This window comes from Paramisgurnus dabryanus, chromosome 8 (genome assembly GCF_030506205.2).
Source record: "Paramisgurnus dabryanus chromosome 8, PD_genome_1.1, whole genome shotgun sequence".
Lineage (NCBI taxonomy): Eukaryota > Metazoa > Chordata > Actinopteri > Cypriniformes > Cobitidae > Paramisgurnus > Paramisgurnus dabryanus.
In genome coordinates this window covers 8245889-8272603 of record NC_133344.1, presented here as the reverse complement: position 1 = coordinate 8272603, position 26715 = coordinate 8245889, and the positions used below count along the sequence as shown (strand labels likewise).

The 26715-nt window shown below is 36.4% G+C and overlaps 1 protein-coding gene across 4 annotated transcripts in view; it reads left to right on the top strand.

Moving 5' to 3' along the window:
- slc8a2b (solute carrier family 8 member 2b) overlaps positions 1-26715 on the top strand; it is a 144782-nt gene that overhangs the window by 45498 nt on the left and 72569 nt on the right. The window contains exon 1 of one of the 4 annotated variants that reach the window (XM_065280473.1): positions 23013-23137. The exons of the other annotated variants lie outside the window; for them this stretch is intronic. The gene's annotated coding sequence lies outside the window, so the exon portion shown is untranslated. Of the gene's footprint in view, positions 1-23012; positions 23138-26715 lie in introns of those variants that run through there. 4 annotated transcript variants of the gene reach the window in all.

Genomic DNA, 26715 nt, shown 5'->3' with positions numbered 1-26715 from the left:
ATGTATGAATGATTGAAGGCAGCGTTGTTGGATTTAAAACCCCCAACGCATAGAGAAATGTAACCAAATGCTGGACATTAAGCAAGTAGGGAGATGATTTAAAACGAGTAAAGATTGCTTGTTGTGAGTGAGTCTTCTAAAAGATCACTCTGGATTGAATGAGGAATGGAATCAGTAAGTCATATTACAATTACAAACTTCTAATTCAATGTAGTATTCCTCCATTGATGAGTTACAATTAAGCAAAACCTAAAATTGTTGCAGGAAAATATAATGATTGTTCTAGGCCAACACAAATGGTCTTATCTCTCACTGTGAGACACCCAACTGAGATGAAAGGGCTTACCCCCCACTCAGATAACGGGCCATTGTTCCCAAGAGAGAACATTGTTTTTAAGAGAGACATTTGTCTGTAACCATATTTTTCCTTCTGTAAATCTAAGGGTTATTTAAGAACTTGATAAGCACCAGGACTGTTAAAAGCTCTTGGCTTAGTCTTTCCCTATGAGTCTGTGAAAATTGTTTAAAGACAGTTTTATACAGCTTTATAGAGATGTGAAAGGCCACACAATTCTTAGTCTTGAAACTGTTGTAGGAATACATTAGCATGAACCAATAAACGTCTGTGCCTCACACCAGTCTGTCCAGGGCTGACACCTTTTCACATTCAAATATATTGATACAGGAACATCTTGCAAATTCAGACACACAAACATCAGTCTGGCAATCCTTAAGAGATCAGTAATGAAATTATTTTTAATTCATATTATTTTTAATATAATATAATCTATATTGTGATCAAGTTGCAATATACATTATATTATAACGGCCAATCAGGCCTCAGATGGTAAAATGTGGTGCATAACATGTACTATATGGAATAACTTGCACAGGCCAAACTCACAGAATTGGTCCACCACCCAGTCTGTCAAGGAGCGGAGTACGCTGTCACGTGTTGCCATGTTTTAACACTAAAAATTAATGTGACACTCATGGTAGTGAACCAAATCTCCTTCACTGGAAATCTTTAACCCATTTTTAATCCAATACAGAGGTCTATTTTAATCATTTGGTAACTAAACCTATGATAAATGCTGAACACATCAAGCAAAAGAGTCCTTTTGGGTCAGAGATCTGAAGCAGTCAAAGGTGTGATGAGCTGATGAATTGCCCACAGGTCTGACTGAACTGAGCAACTTAAAATGAAGCCATTTGAGCTTATGGAAAAGTTCTCCAGCAGAAATGGAGTTTGAATGCTCACAGCAGACAGCAAGGGTTTAAATGGTATCACAGCTTAAAGTAATATGCTGTCGGACTACACTGCAATAGCAGTAGTCAATAAAAAAAAAAAAAAAACTCTGACCAAAGGATGTAAAACTAATTTAATCTCTGAAAATAAATTTGCAAAGTAATATGACAATGGTACATCTATTCCCTAATGACTGATCACCAAAAGGAGAAATTGTACCACATGTCTTAATGCAAATTGCATAAAGGGTTAAAAACTAAATTGCTTCTCTGTTTGTCTTTTTATCAGGTTGAAAGCTGTAAATCCTGGCCAGAGATGTCTGGCCTCATCAGACAAGACAGCGAACCCTGCAGAAAAACAATCTAGAAAACTGAGGATGGGTGCGAAGACATTCAAAGGCCATTTTACACCTCACTACACTATACCATCATGAATAGACATGGCCTCAAAATTTGCAACACTAATTCTTAGAGAAAAAATCCACCCATCTTCCAGACAAACACTGACTGTACAGCACACACATTGACTAAAACAATCTCGTAACACATCTGGTATAGACGTAAAGACTATCCAGACATAAACACTACACACCATACAACATATTCCAAACTTAACACTACATTTAAAATCAACATTCTCCTGTTACACAACAGAGACATCTATTCTAACACATATGCTAAGTGATATCATTCACACCCATATTAGCAAAACTACAACATTCATAAGAAACTTACATGGCAAAGTCACACTTTGATGATTATGTTTTAATTGCAATAACAAACTTACTGTCTAAATCTCAAATCAATAATCTGACTGTTGTTGTCATAAGTGGGGACCAGTGGCGCCCTGATCCTCAATTTATCACTAAACAACAGCACAAAAATTTTCAAGAAACAATCAAACCATTTACATCTCAACTCCTAATATCAAAGGTGACTTAGCCAACATATCACATACACACCTATATAAGTATTCACATATCTCTACACTCATACACCTACTTATACACGCAAACACATTGAAATCTGAGATTCTAAATCTTCAAGGGTATGGACTACACATACTCATAAACATGCCTATACACAGACACATACAGATACATATACACATAGGCACATACCTGCACACATAGAAATCTAACATGAGATTCTGAATATTCAATTGTGCTCATGGACTCAATATGTTCTGAACATATTCTAAATTAATCTTAGGCCTACAAGGTGCTTATATTAGAAAATTCAGAGTTTCCCTCGAAACACTCATTATAGATGTGTGTATGGAATGATTACAACATTATGTGCCTATTACTATTATTATTATTATTATTACTATTATTATTATTATTATTATTATATATGGTCTACCATGCCCATACCTAAATCTATTGTAGCAATATTTTACTATCACGTTTATTGATACACCCTATGAGATGCATTACCAAATTTTACTTTAACATGTTCTGTTATTTTTTTACATGACCCAATATATGCATACCTGAATGTTATTTAACACTTTCTGGGTTTTATTTTCTTTTATTTTCACATGACCCAATATGCATACCTGAAGAAGGTTATTTTTACATTTTCTGGGTTTTATTTTCATACAATCTATAATATGCATACCTGAAGAAGGTTATTTTTACATTTTCTGGGTTTATTTTATGCATACCTGAAGATCATTTTAACCATTCCTGGGTTTTATTTTTCATACAATCTGTAACATGCATATCTCAAGGTTATTTTAACATTTTATTTTCTGGGTTTTATTTTTATAATATGCATACCTCAATGTTATGCCTTGTTGTTTTAACCTGATCTTTTGCATCTTCTTCTTCAATATCCAGAGACCAAGTACATTTAAATTCAACTAAACTCCAAATACAACAAGTGGGAAAGAACATTGGTAATTTTATAGATCAGATATATTTGACCTGGTGAGACCGTACCACTTGCACTTTCCACATCAAGGTATCATGTGCTATGTTTTTTATTTATTTTATTTATGGTTTACCCTATGAATCTCTTGATAATGTTGCTGAGTCTATCAGTATTGATCGATGTTCAATCAATGAATGGTCCTTAAGATGTGCAGGTGTTTCACACAGTGATGTATTGTCAATGACATGATCCCCACCTGACGATGTCTGAAATCAGAGGAGATCACCGTTCAGAGGTGACAACTTTCTTCAAAGGGACAGAACGTCTAAAAACAGGTGGTTTTTTTTCGCAAAAGAATGGGACATTCATTGAACAAAGCACACAGGCCTTGGTTGACACACTGAACTTGAACACTACGAACACTACAGAGATTGGACACCACCAAGAGCTAACATCTTACTGTATGTTGATCTCATCGGGACTGTTATGTTCTCCGATATGATCAAGCGGCGGAGCTGTAAGACAATTTCCTAAATAAGATAGCACCTCCCCAAAGGACACTGCATGGGGGCAAAGTGAGTGCGCGGGAAAAGCCACTCTCCACGATTCACAGTGGACTTCCCACTGAGACACATTTGGGTTTCAAAGACACACCTTTAGGGTGTCATACATTTGTATTCTTTTCTCTAAAAGCAAACTGTATATGAAATGCTACATGCACAAAGAATCTAAAATCTGTATCTTATTTTTTTTCTATTGAAATGTCTCATCGCAAGTGGTTACGATGGTCTCATATAACAACAGAATTCAATGTAAAAGTATATGTGAAACTTCATTCAATGTTGATAGACACCTCCCATTCTAAGCATAAACCAATCACCCACTGTATACAGATTAAGGACAGCCTTTAGTTTTTACAACAACCAATCAGTACAAAATTCCTATATGCTTTGTTCTCTGGTTATTTAAGGAGATGTGTAGAAGATTTAGGGGGTCTTTCAATATCTAGAAATGCACCCCCATGATGCTGTATCTTTGATATAGCATCATGTATTTCATTTTACTTTGAGGAATCTGTAAACAGATCTTCATTCTTACCAGGTATGCAATGGTTTTTCTTTTTATTCTTTCATATTTTAATTGGATTGTAAATTGGCATCTGAATTATGTTTTACCTACCTGGTTAATAAATTGTTACGTTTTGCATTCATTCTAATTTGCTCTGTATTATTGACTCTTCTAAGTTACTATAAAGAATGATTAATCCTCTGTTTAGGCAGGGAAAATTAGCATCACATGCTAATATTGGTGAACCTCTATTATAACAGGGAAGCCTCTGTTATTACAGTAAAAGAATGAGTTATCCTCTGTTTAGGCAGGGAAGATTAGCACTGCAGGCTAATATTTGTTATCCTCTGTTATAGTAGGGAAGAATTTGGTTATCCTCTGTTTAGGCAGGGAAGATTAGCACTACAGGCTAATATTGGTTATCCTCTGCTATAGTAGGGAAGTATTGGTTATCCTCTGTTCAGACAGGGAAGATTAGCATCACATGCTAATATGTGTTATCCTCTGCTATAGTAGGGAAGAATTGGTTATCCTCTGTTCAGGCAGGGAAGATTAGCACTATATGCTAATATTTGTTATCCTCTGTTATAGTAGGGAAGAATTGGTTATCTTCTGTTTAGGCAGGGAAGATTAGCATCACATGCTAATATTTGTTATCCTCTGCTATAACAGGGAAGAATTTGTGTATGCGACTGTAAGAGCTACACATTGATGATCTAATGAATGAGTTCAATGTAAACATGAGTAAATAGAATGATCAAACGCTTATCCAAATTCTATATTAACATCAACTTGATTCATATTACAATACGTTTCATATCTTTGGAGTCAGATATTAAGTTGCGTAATGTTAAAACCGGAAGCACCGGAAAAGACCGAATGCGCTATAAACCGGCCATGCCGTTTGGATTCCGTGGTTGGGCCAAACGGATGGATGGGGTCATTATTTGGACCGCCTTACACTGTATACGTATAAATTTGTTATCGTATTGGCGTTTCATCCACACGGATCCAGTGTTTTGGGAGACTGAATCCGCTATTTTTTGAAACCGGGTCCTAAAGTGGATAAATCTGAAACCGACACCCTTGCGGTTTCGTCTGTACAGCCAATCCGTATATTTTGTGAAGCGAAAACGTCATCACATCACGTGTCGGAAGCGTCACACGTAACAGCAACAACAATAACGGCGGACTACGTGATTGTGTTCGTGCTACAGAAGCTACTAAAGCCTACTAGCTTTATTACAGCAAAATCTATTGCTTCTATGCAATTGTGGTGACCAACAAGCGATAATGGACAACACCATACGTTGGCTATGCGCATGCTCAAAGTCTTCTTCTCCTTGTATAGTGTATATCTGTGGCAGAATTACAGCGCCCCATACTGGTCCGGCATATATAATACACCTCTTTCAGTCGGTTTCAGTGGTTTTGTGTTTATGGATTATTTTTTAGAGCAAGGAAAAAAAATGATCGGATAGGGAATGCACCGGCTTCGTGTGGACATAGCCTTAAATTGGATGATTTAAATACTTTCCTTGACTCTTTTTTCTTTCTTTCTTTCTTTCTTTCTTTCTTTCTTTCTTTCTTTCTTTCTTTATGTTTATTTGTAGGGACAGATACAATAAACATAAATAAAACTACTGAAATGCATTTATCATAGTGCTTGTAGCTCAAGATAATGTGCAACACTTGAAGAGTTTGGTTCCAAAATGCAATAAATCCATTTTGACTAATTTGGGTAAAAACATGTTTTCTATACCAAGAAAGTGACAAGATGAAAACCACTATTTTCTGTTACAAACTTTCACATAGCATCTTTAGGTTATAAAAATATAAAATCCATCATTTGATTTTCAAATATTTATTATATAAACTGATTATATTTTCAGCAAATGCAATAAGTTTTTTTCCCAAATGCTATAAATCTATTGAATCAATATATAAATGTGCATTCATCTTTGCCATATTATATTCATTTAGTTGACTAGTGGTTTACTCTGATAAAAAAATAAACATTAATGGCATTAATCAAAACACTTACTTTGTCATATTAAGAACACTGTCGTTGCTGCTGTTATACTTGGGATGCCGTCGCTGAATTTTTTTGACAGCGATCAGTTGTAAAATGTTTGGGTCCTGCTTGATTTTTTTTGACGTTGAGTAAAATAATGTAAATTTTTTCATAAGGTCGCCTGGGTTAATGTGTTAGCATGACAGAAGCTTGAGAACAAGCAACAGCCGGCATTTTTCCGTCACCCGTGTGGCTTACGTTTCTTTTTCTGTCACAGAAAACCACCACAGGTTTATCAATGCCACCAAAAGTATTATTTTGTTTTTGTTTGTTTTTTTATCACAATTTACAAAGTAGATGAGGAAAACTAGGATTATTTGTGTATTCAAAGCGCCACCATTATTGTTTACAATGCTTGAAAAGGTGCACTGTGATTTGTTGAGTGGATTTATTGCATTCTGCATAGAAGATGGACTGCCATTTGTCGAGGTTTCGAAAACAGAGTAATGATGATAGACTAACACGGCGGATATCAGATTTTGCTTAAAATAAAAAATGTACTTTTTAATAAAAAAAAAGGTGTTTATCGCATTTTCTTCACTGTTATTAGGGGCCGTTTACACAACGTTTTCAACCAAAAACTGGAAACTTTTATGTGTTTTGGCTAGGGATGTCCCGATCCGATCACGTGATCGGAAATCGGCCCCGATCACGTGTTTTCAGACTCGATCGGAATCAGACGTTACCTTCCGATCAGGACTCGGATACATATGCAGGGTTTAAAATGGGCCAGGACTGCACACATAGGTCTCGCTCTGCTCCACGCCAGTGTACGCGCTGCGCTGGTGCGTGTGAAGTTACGCGAATAATGATGTGTTTTTGACAGCATTCACACACACGTGCTTCACACACTCGTGCATGCGCGACAAAACCGGGTTTTTACCGCTCATTTAAATGACACGTCGATCGTTTTTGTCACTATGTGCTCAGTTAATCTACATCAGTATGCAGCTCCGTGTCTCACTGAGAACCTCAATAACGCGCATTCGCGCAGGAGGATCACATTACACATTGTAGAGATGAGAGATAGAGAGAGAGGTAAGAATGGTGCACATGTCGAAAAAACCTAATTAGGGGCCAGTCACACCAATAGCGTTTATGGCAGTTGCAGGCGCCTTTTTTGAATGATATTCTATGGGCAGGGCGCGTTTGCGCGCTGTTTATGCGCGCCGAGCGCCTTGCGTTTTTTTGCCGCCTGCCGCGCACGCGTTTTTGAAGGAGCGCTGAGAGCGGAGAAGCGCCCGACGTCATTCGTGTCTTTCCATTGTCCAATCGAATGAGGGGAGATGCGGGCCTTACGTTGTGGTTAGGGAAGTTTACAGTTGCTTTGAAGAACCGGACACCACTCGCTCACTCTCTCCTGTGTGTTTGTGCACCTCTCACCCTCAAACAAGGTCAGAGCAAGCATCCTCTTTTTAAAGTTTCTGCTGATATGACAGTTAACAGCAAAAGAGCGCTCACGCTTCAATATTTGATTGACAAGACAGCTGACTCGGTGGTTGCTTAGCAATATGAAAAGCCGCGTCGCACTGCTCTTTTTTTAAAAAAGGCAGTGCGTCGCGCCTTGCGTTTGCAAGCGTTTAAAGCGCTTTTGGTGTGACTGAAGCCTTAGTCTAGAAACAAAGTATTAAAGTATGTATAGCCATGTCACTCATCTTATAACTGGATACAACTTATTGTATAGTTTAATAAAATAATGTATTTTGATTATACAAATCAATCACGACCTAGTGATTGTTTAACTAACTAATTTATAAGACATAGCCTATTGCTGAATAAATATGTAGTTTTTCTTGTTAATTGAGTCTTTTTGGCTCTTACTAATCTTATGCCTAGAATTAGTCAAGGAGGTTAAGTCTTATTACTTCCTTCAAAGTTTGATCAATTGTGCATAATGACATGTGCAACAAATGCATATAGGGTGTCAGACTCATAGATTTGCATAATTTAAAGTTCAGGTTTTAAAGTTTGGGTCAACCTGTGGCACAGCTTTAAAGCTGAAACTTTATAAAATCCTATCAGAGGTCCAAAATGTAATTGAAACACACCAGTGGCTTTGCTGTCATCAGGATAAAAAACATGTTACCCCTCGAACCCTCCCTCCTAGAGCATCCCCACAAAACAAACCCCAATTTAACCCCTGAACATTTATACTATACTCTAATTATTTTTTTAACACATCTATAGTTATGCGCTGGGACAGAGTTAGACCCTTTTGACTTCACATAGAAACAGCAATGCGTGCGGCATGACATAAGGAACATCCTGGATCTGTTTTTTTCGCTCTTTTTTTATTCTTTTTTTAATGTATTATACACTGTTAGATGTCGCTGTAGATTTAGCAGTACATTACTGTAAAAATCCACAGTACTATACTGTATGTATACATTACAGTACAGTACTGCAGTTCATAATGCATTCTGGGTAAATTTGTTTGAGCGGGAAAATTTTACAGTATATTTTGGTCTTGATGTAACCTTGCTGTAGCCATTGCTGTAATGTGCCAGGTGTACTTGCAATAATCATAGAAAGTGCGCCAGAGTCAAATCACACAGAGGGAGAGAGAGCACAACTCCTGACTGCAGCTGAAGGAGGACGATTGATTTCTAGGAGTTCGGTAAGTTTGAAATATTTCTGTTTCATGAAAACTTAATTTTTAGTTTAAGAATGTTGTCAATAGTTTGTCACAATATTGTTTTAAACGTGCAATGAGAGAAAAAAACGGTCGCCAACAAAGTTTCAATCTCCCTCAGAAAGTAAGCTAACGTTACACACAGATGTCTACCGCTGCTTTAACTCGCTTTACACCTTTTTTAATGAATATAGGGTTGTTTTAACTAAATTATGAGGGTTTTGGTGAGTTTATATTGTGATGAAAGTGTGGTGACAATGAAACTATTTTTAACGAAATGGACAAAGACAACCCGCCAGCGCGGTCTTGCGGTCCCAGCATAATGGTCGTTTATCTCGGCGTTTCATCCGTTCAGTTAGCGTCAGAGAAAAGTATTAAGTTCGACTGTTTGGTAAGGCTGACTCGTGGTTGTAAACAGACAGGACTTGACACGCCGTACACAGAATACCGAACTCCTCCACAGAAGTGAAAACAAGAAACCTCATATTTAACTGGATACATGCATCGAACTCATCGCAGCTTTAACTTCGACCAAATATCATTCAGACCTGGGCTCATCTTAATATCAGATGAACGAAAGGGATTGCCGCGCGTATTGTTGTTGTTATTATATTACGGTATATCTGCAAAAGCAGAGAATATCTTCTCTAAAGCGTTTTACACGTCCAGTAAGTTGTCCAATACATTTTTATGGCATGTTGTTTCCACCACTTCAGATGCATTACATGCAGTATATATAAGTTTCCAAAACACATCAAATCAATGCACGAAAAGAGAATGGGCTCCGCATTTACGTACCTTTGTCTTCTCGTCTCTGTCATCTGATCCTTCATTTCTGGATGTAAAATAGTCCATTATAACATCGTGTAGGAAACTGGCATCACCAGGATTGCTCAGATTTAGGCGATCATGTTTATCTTTAAAGTGAGCAGCTAGCTACTAACTTGTTAAAAAACTTTGCGTGAAATAGCGTGTTACACCGCAGCCGGTCCGGGTAAAACATTAAAGGGACAGTCTTTTTACCTTGTCACTATAAATCGCTATTTTCTGCACTAAACGAGACATTTTCAGAGATTTTCTGTAGACAAGATGTTATAATTAAAAAAAGACTTATTTAGATATTTAGATATAATATATAATATAACAACTAATATATATATATATATATATATATATATATATATATATATATATATATATATATATATATATATATATATGTTTTACAACTGACTAAACACTTACAGTAATGTTTTATTTGTTAGCATAGCATAATATTAGATTTAAACACTTAATACATTTTTAAATCAATCACTTTGTCTCTGCACAATGAACATTATCAAATATTATTAATGTTGTAAAATATATTGTTCATTGTTAGTTCATATTAGCTAAGGCATTACCAAATGTTAAGGAATAAACTCTTATAGTAAAGTGTTACTAAATTTTCTTTTACCATTTCCTTCACAATGTCTACTTATTTCTATGGCTAACAGATTTTGTAACATTTGTCTTTTTTACAGTCTTACCATTGCTTGTAAGCTGGATTGGGTAAGATGGATCATCTTTAAAGGCACCAGGCAAGAACATGATGTACAGTTACAAGTCATGTATTTTTTCGACTGCAATATTAAATGCTTTCACGTCACATGCAAAATTACACAGGAATGTGGCTGACTTTTTATTTGTAGTTTACATGAGTGTCATTGCACTTTTCAGGAGTTAAGGCAGATGTGGAGGCACAACGGGTGATACCAGACACACACCAAGCACATTATGTTCGGTAAGTTTGCACTTTACCACTACAGCTTCTTTAAATACCCATGTATACACTCATTCACAATTCCCAGACACAACACTGTAACACGACCATACACAACATGTACACAATTGTCTTAGTTTGCCATGTAGAAATATACAAACAGAAATATTCAGACTTTGGTTATAAGAAATTTAATTTAATAATTGTATTTATTTAGCAGAGGTGTCCCTGGACTTTATTGACAAAAGATTTTGTTTTCAGAATAAAAAGTTGTGTCCAAATCAGTAACAATTGTACTTTCTGTTCAGGACATTCAATCATGACAGGATCCAGGTGGATGCTGTCCGTTGAGGAAAGAGTTTGTTCAGAGGTAAGTGAATCTTCTGTATTTTTATGTAATTAGGTGTGGAACAGTAGTATAAGAGCAAAAGGTTTCAGAATAGGAGTAAATTCAAGGCTGAGTTTAATTTTTTAAGAATCTTTTTCTATCTTATATTTGTTGACTTAATGTTTATGATATTTCTAACAGGTTTCTGGATAGAATTAATTCCAAAGATGGGAAAAAGTGCACATCCAGACAAGGAGCAAGCAAAAAGACAAGGAACTTGGTGCAGAGAAAAGCTGTGGCCATTAACCCCCATGTGAACAGCTTCATGCAGTCCCTGATTGAGTTCGAATGGACGACTTCAAAGTAAAGGCCACTGTGGTCTGTCTGCCACAGTTTAATGCATTTATTTTTAGTGTTAAATGAAATTTAAGTAGAATATTTAAAACTATGGGCCAGTGTTCTTTTTACCACAGTGAAATGTTACCTTTTAGTCGATGATGGACTTTAAACTGAAAACTTCAAACTATGGAACAGTGTTCTATTTGCCAGAGTTAAATATGTTACAGCAGGGGTCTCCAAACTTGTTTATACTTGTTGATTTTATTTTATGTTACTTGATTATATCTTTATTATTGTTTAAAATCTTGTTTTAAATATGTTTGTTTCAAATAAATGTTTTTTTAAATAAAATTTTGATACATACATTGCTTGGATTGCCTTTTAATTCATTATGTTTTAATTTAGCATTTTTACCATATTAATAACTATAGATTTAAACCTAAATCTCTAGCTATTTTATATAATATTATTGTATTAACTGTAATAAGTAATAAATAGTATTTATGGGTCAATATAGACATTACAGTAAATTACTGTAAAAATAGACTACTGTAATAAAATATTGTAAAATTACAGTACAGTACTGCTTTGTAACTATACAGTACTAGTTTGTGTACTGTAAAATGGTATTACAGTACAGTACTGTAAAACCAAAATACAGTAACTTACTGGCAACCGTGCTGCCAGTACCGTACTGTAAAAATACAGGGAAATCGTTAACAGTGTAGAAGTATCGGATCGGGACTCGGTATCGGCAGATACTCAAAATCAAATGACTCGGACTCGAGGGCAAAAAAACCTGATCGGGACATCCCTAGTTTTGGCTATGTGTTTACACAACAACAACATTTTAGGGTCCGTAAAACAAACTTGTAAACGGGTTTCGAAGTGCAAGGTTTATTAAAACAAAAGCTTTATTGTTTCTGTGTAAACAACAGAAATGCAAATCTGGGAATATGGTAACAATGTGAGCATGTGTGTTATGTGTTTAGTCTACAGGTATGCCTGTGTACTCGACAAACATAACAACCAGATGCCTGCCTACATGTTTGTGTTTGTGCTGCTCAGGATACTGAGTTTATTTACGCTTCTCCAAAGAAAGTCAATACATTTTTGCCACTTTATAGTCTAGCCACTTTATACATAATAGTTTGCACTGCTTGATGGTTTTAGCATTTTAATTGTGTGTATTTACTGCTCTGTGAAAAATGCACGTGTATGCAAGCGTGTAGTGTTTCTTTACAAAGTAACATCGGCAACTGCTGGCCTGGCACGCATACTACACCATTATTAGTCGTTTTCACAGATTTGTTTTGACAATGTTGTCCCATGTAGTAGTTAAATAAATTCACTCTCATGTCATATTTTATAATATTACATGAACTTTACCAAAGTGCATGAGACTCTTTGTCCGTCTGCTGTCTTTCATCGTGACAAAATCAGTTGCTATGAGCTCCTGTGACCGGGGCAGCGGTCGAATTTAGTTTCACAGTTGTCATGAAAGGCGATTGACTGTAATGGTTTGAAGCGAGGTCAGCATCCTCACACAGCAGATGTTTTTCAGGAGTTCAGTGAAGGGTTTCATCTTCATTTCAAAGCCATTATCCCCTTATCTTGAGTCACGGCATCATCAAAGGAAAATCAGGCTTCACAATAAAGAGCTGGACGACTTAAAGTGATAGTTCAGCGAGAAATAAAAATTACCCCGTGATTTACTCACCCTCAAGCCATCTGAGATACAAATGACCATCATCTTTCAGATGAACACAATTTGAGCTATTTTAGAAAATGTTCTGGCACTTTCAAGCTTTGTAACCGTAGAAACAGTGTCGACTTTAAAGACCAAAAAAGTGCATGCATCCTTCACAGCTCCATCGATGCAATTCTGTAAGAAAAATATCCATATTTAAAACTTACTTTCTAAACAATAATAACTAGCTTCCAAGAGCAGCCTATGCATAATGTATTTATAAAAAATATCACATCCCCATCCATAGACATACAATACTTTATTGTGTAGTCTGTTATGAAGTTATGATCTAATGTTATGCAGAAGTTATTGGATTAGACTCGTCTCAGTTCCTGAGGGAGTTTGGTCTTCAGACGTTGTTGTGGGACTCTGACAGCTGGACTCTCATGAGCTCTCATGTTTGCAGTTCTTGGAGTACTTAGCATAGTTGAAGTGAAGACCAAACCAAGACCAGACCCCTTAAGACCCCTCAAGTCTGCTTTAATGATGACACTGAATATATTCCAGCGTTCCTTTTGGCCACTGTGACTTGAGTAGCCATTGAAATAATTTTATATTCTCAGTAATGATGACAGTATTGTGCCAACCTGTGGTTGAGTTTATTGTCGATTTTAACACACTGAGAATAAACTGCCGGGTTGTCTGAGGCCGTAAATTGAGACGCAGATGTGGTCTTAAGATATCAATATCCACAATATCAAGACTCCATCTCTTAAGTAATTAGAGCTGATCTGTGGTCAGTGTTAAAGTGGCATATCTTGGAAAGATAAATATTGCATTGCAGAATGTTTTCTTTGCACTTTTTGAAAAAAATACATGCAGTTGCATCTAAGATTACAGATCATTGCACAAAAAATGTGAAGAGCTTTTTCAAGAGGACAAGAATGGGATAATCTGATTGGCTGTCAGTTTGTGTTTTCCAGGATGCACAGGTTTTTGTCTTATAATCCAGATCATTTTATGTAATATTCACATACTACAGACACTATAAAAGCATTCCCACATAGTTCAACCACATCATTTTATTGAAATAAAGAATGAAAGCTGTACATTCTCTAGTAGTTTTAAAACTCCAACACTCAGTAATTGGAGAGGAAACATTAAAAGCAAGAGGCAGAAATGTGCCTCAGCATCCTAATTTCTCTCTTTTTACAGTTTTTCCCTCTTTCTCTCTTTTTTCTTCTCGCCTCGGCGCTCACTATTTTATTCCCTTTTTTCTCTGTCTTATTTTAATTTCCGCTCCCCTTCCCATTTGTACTCACTTAAACTTAATGAATGATTCACCTCCAAGGAGAAGATATTGTGTTTGATTTCATCCTGATGGTCTTGTACTGCTGCCAAGGAGCTGCTTTACAAGCTTTGTTTTACTAAGCTAGTAGACATTGCGATGGTTTACGAACAAAGATTAGATTAATACAGGACTAGGGCTTAGTAATATTATTAAGACATTTAATCGGTTTAGTCATAGACTAGACTTAAGCCCTGTCTAGGAAACTGACCCTTTAAAGTTTGAAGTTTGTTTTAGGTCCCAACCATTTGTTGGTATGAAAATGCAGATGTTTGACTGGGTGTCATCTGTCATCTCAGTTTCTGACTCAAACTATTCCCACAGAGGCGTATACGCATAGAGTGAATAATGTGACTACGTTTAGTTTAATTCAGTACATAATTTTTTTAATTGAATTAGTGTAACTAAAAAGGTAACTTGCATTAACTCAAATAGTAACTCAAATATTAATGTGTACATTTAAAAAGTAATGTGTTACTTTAAAAGTAATGTTAGGTCAAGCCCAAGCCCTTGGGTTGTAATTTAACATTTTCTGGGGTGTTTTAACCCTTTGTTGGGTAACATGTAAACTTTTTCTGGGATAATTTAACCCAACGGCTGTTTGACCCAATGCTGGGTTAAAAAAATAACAAATTAGATTTTTTTAACAACATAAAAAGAAGATTACATTTATTGTTGTCATTAAAACACAAGTGTTTGTTTATATATAAAAAACTAATTTGTATAAAACATACAGAACCAACAAATTATTGAATTGTTATTAATATAACTTTAAATTTAATGTATTTATTCTTTAATAGCTAAATTATTTATAGACGGTTTCATCGGATGCACATGCGCTGACGCAATACACGTCTGGATCCAAACTTTACTTCCGGCTTCATTTTTTTTAATGGTCTGACTAGTTGCTAAACTGATCTTTTGAACAAATACCTCGTCGAAAATAACAAATGTTTTGGTTTCCTAGGTAATCTATGCGTTGTTTTTTTTCTTGTTATATAAATAAACTACGTTTAACTCTTTCGCCGCCATTGACGAGATATCTCGTCAATTAAGAGAAAACGCTTCCCCGCCAATGACGAGATTTTCCGTCTTTCCGCAATACCGCTATTATCCACCAGGTGACCCTTCCGCATCTTTTTAAACCCGGAAGTATTGCCCTATGGCAAGCTGCTGCATGTCCGTGTCTGTTTTAAAGATCGCTCTGAATGGGATCTCTATGAAAAGTCCGTCACAAAAATGGAATTATCTCTGCTTTTTGCTCAAAATGTGGTGTTTTTGCAGAAACATACCCATATTCAAAAGCTGATTGCACAAGAACCACTGAAGGTAGGATGAAACGTTTTTTTTTTTTTTTGAAAGCAGAGGGTCTGTTCTTTCATTTGGTATATTGTATGTTTATATATTTAAAGAAGAACATTTTCTGGAAGGCATTAAACTTTGGTGAAAATCATGAAAAACTATGGCGCTGGCTTGCAACTTTTTTTAAAACACTGGCGGTGAAAGATTTAAAGAACTTTGTTGTTATTTATTCTTAGCGGAGTTTTCCAGAAGTTACGTGCGGACCACGACAGCCACTTTTTTATGTTGTTACTGCTGAAACCGTCTATACATTATAACATTATAATTTTGTTTAATTTGTTATTTATAAAGTGTCATTCTAAAAAAAACATAATTTGTAAATAACAAAAGTTACAAAATAAAAGCATATTTACTAATGGTCTCAGAATTTTAAACCTCGGCTAGATTTTTGCATTTTTAAAATAAAAAAATTGCACACTAAGTAGCATTTGTTTAAAATAGGGTTCCTAAGGTGCCCTAAGTGGTTGCCAGGGTGTTATTTGTGGTTACTAGGTTGTTGCTTACAGGTCTGAATCATAAAAGTGAATGAAATTACAAGATGTTCAGTGTTAGGTAATGCATGGCACTGTTATTGCAGGCACTTTAAATTATTAATATCTTTCTGCACGGATGCTTTATAAGTGTCATATGTACGATCTGATGTTGAAGGTTTCATGTGGAGGAAAATGGCAAAAGGAGGAGCGCTGCCAAGGGCCAACTATTTATCCTTATTCTGATAGGGTAAAATCATGAATAGCCGAACTAAGATGCCAAAATAAGTTCACTTGTTTTGGCTATGTATGTTGTTTATTGGGCTGCACAAGTGCGTACAAGTGGGAAACTTAGCTTAACTATTTAACCAGGCTGATCTCACAAGAAATCGTACATATTTTATGAGTTGGCTAATTCGTATCGATTCACACAAAGAAAATTGTACGATTCTCGTGAAAAAACAACAACGAAACCTAACCCCCCGCCTAACCACAACGTCAAGGCAAATCATACCAATGTGATTGTATAAATTAATACGAATTAAAAAATATTTACCATGAGATAGCGTTGATTAAATGTTTTTGTAATGCAATGCAACATTGTCTACCGTAATACTAAAACCTTTATCAATTACCGCAGCATTAAAATTTAATACCAGCTTAGAAATTACTAGAGCAGATGCTGTATGTGTGGAAAAACTGCATCTGATTGGTTCAAAGACTATCATCAATTGTGATCTGTAGCGCTGAAATCCAATATTATCATGTCAACAAACAAGCTGATTTTTTTCTGTTCATTCTTTATTTTATTTCAAACATTTAAGTTTTATGCACTGCAATTATGAGGACACTGTTTAAATGTCGTATTAACAGTCTGGAAAAGAAGCATCTTGAGAAATAACACATTATTATTGAAACAGATTGGACTGTTCTTCTGAAAACGTTCCCAGACTGTTTGGCACTTGGCACTAGGAATTACTGGCTGTCGGATACAGCACTGTAGTGTTACCCGAGGTGACAGAACACTGCATATCTAAAAATGTGTTTGCTAGTCACCTTTCGGTCTAATGTGATCTGTCAATCACCTGTCATAAAGAATGATGTTAAATAACACACATTAATCCATACATGTACACACACAGATTCTGTGTATCTGTTACGATATGTATAGGGAATAAACCATGAAACATTCATATACATTTTTACTTTGTCCTGCCTACGTGTGCATGTAAGTTATGAGTTGTTTTATGCATTTTTTTTGTTTGTATTTTAATTATAAGATGATTTAGATATTTTTTCGCTTCAAATAACCAACATTTGAATTATGCAGGAACACAGATAGAGAAGCGTAATTTGGTGAATGTTTATTGTGTTGTTGTCATTTCGGTTTATTTGTTGCAGACTTGATATGGCAGGAGAAAATTTTATTGCCACAATCAGCCATGCGTCAAGACAAACAATTAAATTAGGACAAAGATAAATTAAAGCAAATACCATATAAATAATGTGCTGCCGGATCTGTATAAGCGGACGTCTCTTTGTATTTATTCTCCCTGGTTGTCCTTTGCCATCAGTCTTAAGTGATATCCTACTGGATAACACATAAAGCTGGATCAGGTTCGGTGTGTTTACGATCCCACTAACTCATTGTATTCTCCGCAGAGAGACATTAAAAACACACACAGCATAATTACATGAAGCCCTGGTGTTGTATTACTAGAGTATACATCTATATATAATAAGAGATCTGTATATATAAAATAAATGATCAGTTTAAAAGGTGCATGCATGGAAAGTACAATAAAATAAATAATGAAACCACTGTACCTTCTCTTAATGTCCTCATAGTTTTAGTATTATTCAGTTGTTTTGTCTTAATAAGATTCCTGGGATGTAGAGTATTATGTTAGGTGTCATAACTTTAATATTAAATACGTTCGGCTCATTTAAAACTGCATTGTTTTCGGATAAGAAAACACTTTTTTCAAACAGATAGACTTTGATTCATTTTAAAAGTCACAGTTTTTCACATTAAAATTATACACTCACCTAAAGGATTATTAGGAACACCATACTAATACTGTGTTTGACCCCCTTTCGCCTTCAGAACTGCCTTAATTCTACTTGGCATTGATTCAACAAGGTGCTGAAAGTATTCTTTGGAAATGTTGACCCATATTGATAGGATAGCATCTTGCAGTCGATGGAGATTTGTAGGATGCACATCCAGGGCACGAAGCTCCCGTTCCACCACATCCCAAAGATGCTCGAGTCTAGTCGGTTGAGATCTGGGGACTGTGGGGGCCATTTTAGTACAGTGAACTCATTGTCATGTTCAAGAAACCAATTTGAAATGATTCGAGCTTTGTGACATGGTGCATTTTCCTGCTGGAAGTAGCCATCAGAGGATGAGTACATGGTGGTCATAAAGAGATGGAAATGGTCAGAAACAATGCTCAGGTAGGCCGTGGCATTTAAATGATGCCTAATTGGCACAAAGGGGCCTAAAGTGTGTCAAGAAAACCTCCCCTACACCATTAACCACCACCACCACCAGCCTGCACAGTGGTAACAAGGCATGATGGATCCATGTTCTCATTCTGTTTACACCAAATTCTGACTAAATGTCTCAACAGAAATCGAGACTCATCAGACGAGGCAACATTTTTCAAGTCTTCAACTGTGCAATTTTGGTGAGCTTGTGCAAATTGTAGCCTCTTTTTCCTATTTGTAGTGGAGATGAGTGGTACCCGGTGGGGTCTTCTGCTGTTGTAGCCCATCCACCTCAAGGTTGTGCGTGTTGTGGCTTCACAAATGCTTTGCTGCATACCTCAGTAATAACGAATGGTTATTTCAGTCAAAGTTGCGTTTCTATCATCTTGAATCAGTCGGCCCATTCTCCTCTGACCTTTAACATCAACAAGGCATTTTCGCCCACTGGACTGCCGCATACTGGATGTACTGGATGATCAACTGACATGTGATTGGTTAATTGCATTAATGAGAAATTGAACAGGTGTTTCTAATAATCCTTTAGGTGAGTGTATATAAGTTCTGCTCTGATGTGTAGTTTAATGACTGTTGCTTAATTACTTTAAAATATGAGAATTTGATGACGCTCCCTTGAGAGTCATAATGTTCATCATCCTACTAATTATGAATTTTGCCTGAATGAACATTTGTTACTTGATATGCATGTGTGTTATTTACTTTTTTCTATATAAAATTAGGCTATATATACGTTCTGCTCTGAGTTATTCTGCTAATTTAATAACTTTTGCTTAATTGCATTAAAATGATGACGCTCCCTTGAGAGTCATACTATTCATTATCACAGTAATTATCATATTTGCCTGATTGAACATTTGGTACTTAATATGCATTTGTGTTACTTAGCGTAATGACCCATAAATATCTGAAAATATTTTCAGTCTTACAGTCTTACGCATGTATGTTTCATGTGTGCCTATGGAGAAGGAAACGTTGTGTAAATAATTTAGTATCTCTCGTTCTCTCTCTCGTCTTTTCTGCCTTCACTACATGAGCTTGTTGATGTATAGCGTGGCCTCTGGACACCATCGCTTTCAGCCCGAACCTGCGCTTTCTGATTGGTTATCAATCAGTGAGGTGGAACCCAAGAAGCCTGGGGAGCTTTTTATTGGATAGTCATCAGAGCCGACCTTCGTGAGATTGACATCGCCTGGCAGCATGAGTTAAAAATCCAATTCAAATTTAAATGGCATTTTTTAACATGCTATGCAAGCGTATGAAATCCCTTCTGTTCAGTGTCACGTACATCTAAACCCTTCTCTGCGTGTGTGATCATATTTCCTGTTTACCATTTCAAACATCTGGCCGTTTTCTCAGGCTATAAGTGCTATACATGCTTACGACGGTTCCCATGTTAGCTGTTTGGAGCTGCGAGTTTTGTATGAGAACGCTAAACAGTTTAGATATCGGGTGGGGGTTTCTTAGATTTTGGCTGGGCTGTGAAACCCCACCAGCTCCAGGGATGAGTTGTAAATTTTAATACTACACAGTCACGACTCAGGATTTTAATAGGTCCTATGTGGATCGATATTTTTCTGGTGTAGCTGACCTGCTTTATTAGAGCTATTAGCAGTCAGAGAGAGATATAACAGTAGACCGAGGCTTTTGTACTGGGGATTGCCTGAATGTCATTGTATTGAGGGACATTATATCTTAAATGTCTTTCCTTTTAATATTGTACAGTAACAGCTCAAGGCTTGTGAATAAGGATTCTGTGATCATTTTTACTATGATAGTCCTGTTTCAACGTTGACATTATAGGACTATAAAATTGCTCAGTACACTTGCACGTTAATGCACAACTAGATGTGGGCGATATGACTAAAACGTTATATAGGATTCATTTTATTTCATGATAACGATATGTATCATGGTAAAGTTTTCTTTTAATAAGGTTTTCATTTTATTCAAATCTTTAATGCCATAAACATTTCATAATTCTCACAAAAAAGCATAGAAAAGACAACATATAACAAACAAACATCAAACTCTTAGAAGATAAACAGTCAGTTATGAAAGAATGATAATAAATAATAACGTTTATATATTATATCTCTTATTAAAAGGTATAAAAGAGATTTAGTTGAGAGCAGTGAGAGATTTTCTCTCAATGCTGTTTGATTAACACAAGTGACAGACATGAGCAGAATTATGTAACTTCCCCTTTAAGACCAAAGACCGGATCTAATATACTGTAACAAATGCATTTTCTCTTTGAGCTGTTTCTCTTTGGTTGTGTTAATGAGGATACTTGCAAATACGGGCATTTTGATGGATATATGTATTTCTAGTTCCCCTAGAGTTAAATATTAGATTTTTACCATTTTGGAATCCATTCAGCTGATCTCCACAATTTGATGGAGATAATTAATGCTTGTTGTTATTTTCCTGAACTGGCGCATGCCTGTAATGTTAACGCGTATGCGACGAAAGCCACCATGAGCAGACTTTTGCGTTTTTACCCTTTAGACGAGAACGCAACGGTTGAGCGTTTTTAAGATTTCCACTCTGAAGGGTGGTTTCACTTTTTGCGTTTTTAAGCCCCAAAAACGTTGTCGCCGTGTAAACGAAATGCACATCCAATAAAATATTTTTACGTTTTCACCTTCGAGCGTTCTCGTGTCAACAGGGCTTAAGACAGGTTAAGAACTCCTGATCTGTGTTTCGTGGGTTCACACCAGCCGCGTTTGAGTAGGGCTGGGTATCGATTCAGATGTTCCAGATCGATTCAATTTCGGTTCACAAGCTATCGATTCGATTCCAATTCTCGATTCAATTTTCGATTCCGGTTCTCGGGATGCTTCCATACCTCTTACTTTTTATGTTTAGGTGGCATCAATTTGCAATATGTTTCAACCGCCATTTTAAGCACTGAATGAAAGAATGACAGGCTCCTTGGTAACATCGCGCAATGCAAAAAAAAAGGGTGACATCTAGTGAAGAAGACTAGTAATTTGATTAACATTAATCTTAATTTTTTGCAGGAAAAAAATCGATTCTGCTCTTTGAGAATCGATTCTGAATCGACCACGTATAAAAAAACGATTAATCGAAAAATCGATATATATAGATATATATATAGTTTGCTGCTTGAACAGTTTGAGTTTACTCGCTTCATTTGCGCATGAAAGCCGGTCGAGAAAATTCTAGTCATCAAGACATTCACGCAGAAATTCACGTGATGGGAGGGGCTTCTGCGACTTCGCTCGCTTCCTGTAATCACGTCACTACTAGAGCAAGCTCCTGATTGGTTAACGTGGCGAGTTTTTCCGCCAAAGTTCAAAACGCGGCAACGCTCAATTCGCACCATTCACGCAAACTAGACGTGCGAATGATGCGGAATTGCATCTCATTATTTATTGCCTCATTCGCGCCGCAAGATCTCCAGACGCACGTCAACGCGTCTTCACATTGACTTAACATTGAAATCACTCGCGCTTGATGCCTCTACCACGGCTGGTCTGAATGCAGCATTAGGCGTACAAAATATATTGAAACTATGGAAACTTCACACAAAGTGCATATTAGAATGGTTTGCATTGCAATATGATTTAATATTTCAAAAAATAAGGTACAGTCAAAGATTAAGGTTGATGCAACAGCGAGACAGAGGGAGTGATGTTTTATTTTCCCAGCAAAAATGTGAATCATTTACATTTGTAATATAAATTTCAACTTCATTTAAAAAACATATATATCATTTGATTTGATTGTACTAACTTTAAGCACTATTGCATTACATATTGTATATTGCATTGCTTAACATGTTATTGTTATTTTTCTTAAATCATGCAGCTATAATCTGTGCTATAGTTCTCAGTATGTGTGTGCGGTACTCGTCAACATATAAAAACATTACGATGATGATTTGTGTGACATTTGAACTTTTTCTCTTTTAACAACCAAACAGCATTAAATATATGTCCGTAACTTTGAAAATACTCTGTTTGTATATAATAATGAGGTCTGAACACTGATGAATAAATTGATGATTAGTTATATCACCAGCACTAAAATGTGCAAAATGTCCCCATCCATACGAAGAAAAAAAACGTGTCTGTGAATGTGTGATGGTGTGAAAATGATGTTCCCTGTAAAGGCGAGAAGTTGTGCTCTGGATGAGAAAGCGAGAGAGCCAATCATTTCACTCTCCTCAGGGAGTCTGACCAATTAAAACATGTCCTCTCTCTCCCTCTATAATTCTCTCCATATAATTCTGCACACTGCGCCGTCGAGACATCTCTGTCATAGACAGGCTGTTGATGTTTGGCACATTAATATGAGCCCATAATGTTTATTAGGAGAGTTGTCAGGAGATGCGTTTTTCATTATGGTGGTCCCCAGACTGTCGTCCCAGTTGTGAAGGCTTACAAACAGGAGACACAGGGGTGAGTGGGTGGCGCACTACAGTAGCTTTGTTTCAAAACTTAATGAGCTTTCACACCAGACAGCATGTCAAGGTTAATTCAACAAACTCAGACAATTCAACAATTCTCATTTAGAATGGAGATGAGTTTGTTGCCGTCTGTGGGATCGGTGTGAATTAACCTTCAGAGCATTAGCAAGACATGATATGAATGTTGGCAATTTTCTAGTACAAAACTGTGTGCTTTTTTTGGTGATGATTATCCTAGAAAGCATTGCAACTAGGGATGCTCCGATCGGGATTTTTGCAGCCGGTACCGATTACTGATTTGCTGTCTTCTTGATAAGCCCATACTGATTCTTCAAGCTGATTTGCAAGCTCTTTGATGAACTGTTAACATTTTTTCCAGATAAAGTAATACCACAGATGTTGCCTTTGTTATATTACTTGCAGTAATTAGGTATATTATTGCTTAGAGAGAGAATCATATAAATAAGCAAAACAAATATTTTGTCTGCAAAGAGAAATTTAATATGCATTTAAAAAGGCTAATTTCTGTTAAAGGAATATTCCATTTTCTTAAAAGAAAAATCCAGATAATTTACTCACCACCATGTCATCCAAAATGTTGATGTCTTTCTTTGTTCAGTCCATAAGAAATTATGTTTTTTGAGGAAAACATTGCAGGATTTTTCTCATTTTAATGGACTTTAATAGAGCCCAACATTTAATACTTAACTCACTTAACAGTATTTTTCAACGGAGTTTCAAAGGACTATAAACAATCCCAAACGATGCATAAGGGTCTTATCTAGCAAAACGATTGTCATTTTTGACAATAAAAATAACAAATATACACTTTTAAAGCACAACTTCTCGTCTAAATCCGGTCCAGCGCGACCTAACGTAAATGCATAGTGACGTAGGGAGGTCACGTGTTACATATATAAAACGCACATTTGCGGACCATTTTAAACAATAAACTGACACAAAGACATTAATTAGTATCAGTTGACATACAACAACGTAGGAACGGTCCTCGTTCTCAACACTTGTAAACACTGGGGCGGAGTTTCGCGTTCGTCCTCTGTGACCTCTTGACGTCATGACGTATTGCGTGGGGTCACGTTGGCGTGTCACGACCGGATTTAAACGAGAAGTTGTGCTTTAAAAGTGTATATTTGTTATTTTTATTGTCAAAAATGACAATCGTTTTGCTAGATAAGACCCTTATGCCTCGTTTGGGATCGTTTATTGTCCTTTGAAACTCAGTTGAAAAAAACTGTTAAGTGTTGAGTTAAGTGTTAAGTGGTGGGCTCTATTAAAGTCCATTAAAATGAGAAAAATCCTGCAATGTTTTCCTCAAAAAACATAATTTCTTCTCGACTGAACAAAGAAAGACATCAACATTTTGGATGACATGGTGGTGAGTAAATTATCTGATTTTCTTTTAAGAAAATTGAAAATTCCTTTAAAAGTAATGAAAATAAACACTTCAGTCTTTACTGTATGAATTAAATATACATGCATTTGTATGAAGTACAACAGCTCTTCAGTGTGAATTTACAGAGAGATGAATTAGGTTACTGTAGCTTTAAGACGTGAGAGAGGTCGCTCTCCTCATGTAAACTGATACGCAGATAACAGCAGTTGTGAGGAAAATAAAAGTTTAAAATGTCAAAACTTTAAAACAAATAATAAACTTTCGGCATGAGAAAGCAATTGTCCGCGATTGATGTGTGTTGTATGTGAAGACGCATTGCGCTGTTACGAGAGAAATCCAAATCTGCACATCGCACATGAGCAACGAGTAAAAATAAAATGCTCGCACTGCCTAAAAATGGTGTCTAATTGCAGCCGCATTCAGGATTCCTATGATGACAAAAGTAAACAGAAAGATCGGTTTATGAGATCTGCAAATTTAGCGAGTACAGATTGAATCATTTGATGCCGCTATCAGCCGATACCGATCTGCGGACAATCGGTTCTCGCACATCCCATTAAGAACCCATTAAAGGGGCAATGGCACAGACTTTTTTGGTGTCTCCAGAGCACATATGTGAAGTTTTAGTTCAAAATTCCCCACAGATAATTTATTATAGCATGTTAAAATTGCCACTTTGTAGGTGTGTGCAACAATGTGCTGTCTTGGGTGTCCTTTAAAACGCAAATGTGTGGATGAAGTGCAATCTCTGATCAAAAAGATGGTTGTTTGTTGCAATTGAAACTCAATTGTGCTGTAAATGGCAGTGCTGTGATTGGATAGTACAGATTAAGGGGTGGTATTATTATAATAAGAGCTCCTTATGACATCATAAGGAGAGCCAAATTTCAATGACCTGTTTTTTCATGTGCTTGTAGAGAATGGTTTACCAAAACTTATTGGGTTGATCTTTTTCACATTTAGCACTTAAACATGAAAAAAGTCTGATTTTCATGCCATGGCCCCTTTAAAGGCGGGGTGCATGATTTTTGAAAAACACTTACCAAAACACACTTGTAGCCAATCAGCAGTAAGGGGCGTGTCTACTAACCGACATTGTTGCCTGGGTTGTGTATGTGTGGGGCGGGTCTATCAAAAGAAGGTCCAGATTCTATTAGGGTAGGGGCGTGTTTGTTTAGGTGATTTCAAATGTCAGCATTGGCTTTCAGAGATCATGCACCCCGCCTTTAAGATGTGTGACAGGATGTGATGTGCAATTTATGTGTATTCATGCATTTTTTGTGTATTTGTGAATTTTTTTCCAAACCGTTTCAAATTAATTACAAATTACATTGATTAAAAAAAGTATTATGTACATATAATGCTTATGTAGTGTCATGTATTTTATGCTTATTAGTGGTTCTTAATATTGTTAGCTTATTAACATCAAACGGCAAATGCAGAGCATTTCAAATCCCTCATGAGGTTTCACTAAGATTAGGGTGATGCCTTAGAAGGCAGCTGTCTCTGTGTGAACAACTCGGTGGGTTTTTGAACATCTACTCTAGGGATCTATTATTGATCCACACGAGAGAGCGAGAGAGAGAGAGAGAGAGAGATTGTTACCAGGAAGATCTTTGAGTCTTGTTTAGACAGATTGAAGTGGTGACAAAGTGCAAAACTGTTCTTTTCTTAAAGTGGAACAACAGAAACATCTCATATTTCACCCTTGGTATATTTAGGAAAGATAAGAGAGAGAGAGAGAGAGAGAGAGAGAGAGAGAAAGAGAAAGAGAAAGAGAGAGAAGGGCTGGTGGGGTTTTTAAAGAGCTGGGGAAAGCATAGATGGGCAATTTTGAATACCGGAGAAGTATCTATAGGCGTTCATCTAAATTTATTATGCAATAAAACACTTGGCACAGTTATGAATACCTGAATTGGTGTCCTCCTGAAGCATGTCGAAGAGGCGTCCATAATTTTAATGCTCTCTGCCCACATTTGCACATTAACAGTGTTCGGTTTCATACAGTTCTTGAAAAAAAAAACATTTTGCTCTGTGTTATTGTTTTGTTATTCTGCAAATTGGTGATTTCTGTGTTGAATATAAATATTATCACGTACAGACACTGGGATGTGGTTTGAGCTAATGACATTTACTTAACCACAGTTTGTGTTTTT